The sequence below is a fragment of the Haliaeetus leucocephalus genome, unplaced genomic scaffold (genome assembly GCF_000737465.1).
Source record: "Haliaeetus leucocephalus isolate CR32 unplaced genomic scaffold, Haliaeetus_leucocephalus-4.0 Scaffold656, whole genome shotgun sequence".
In the NCBI taxonomy this organism is placed as follows: Eukaryota; Metazoa; Chordata; class Aves; order Accipitriformes; family Accipitridae; genus Haliaeetus; species Haliaeetus leucocephalus.
In genome coordinates, this window is record NW_010973092.1 from 10,881,604 (window position 1) to 10,882,035 (window position 432).

Sequence of the window (432 nt, forward strand, 5' to 3'; positions counted from 1 at the left end):
AAATGAGGGGCTTTTCCGAGGGCAGAAGGTTTGGGGGGGGGGGGGGGGGATGCTGGACCCTCGCCCAGTGAAACGCCCCCCGCGGAGAAACGCGGGCGCCTGTTCCGCGCCGCTCGTTTTTCATCCCAAAAGGGTTTTTTTTTTTGTTTGCGTTTCCTCGGCAGCAGGACCCAAGTCGGGCAAAACCACTCTGCAGAGGTTAGATCTGTAATTATTATTTTTTTTCCAGCGTCAATTACACACGTGATGAGTAGATGAGCTTTAATAAATTAGGGGCACGCAGCCCTTAATTAAGAGGCATATCAAACCAGTACTATGAAAGCGATTCTCTCACTTTTTTACTTCCTAACAGTGGTATGAATAAAGAGTATCCTTTAAAAAGCGTTTCTAATTACCGTGCGGATAAAAGCAAATACATATTGTTCTTTTCAT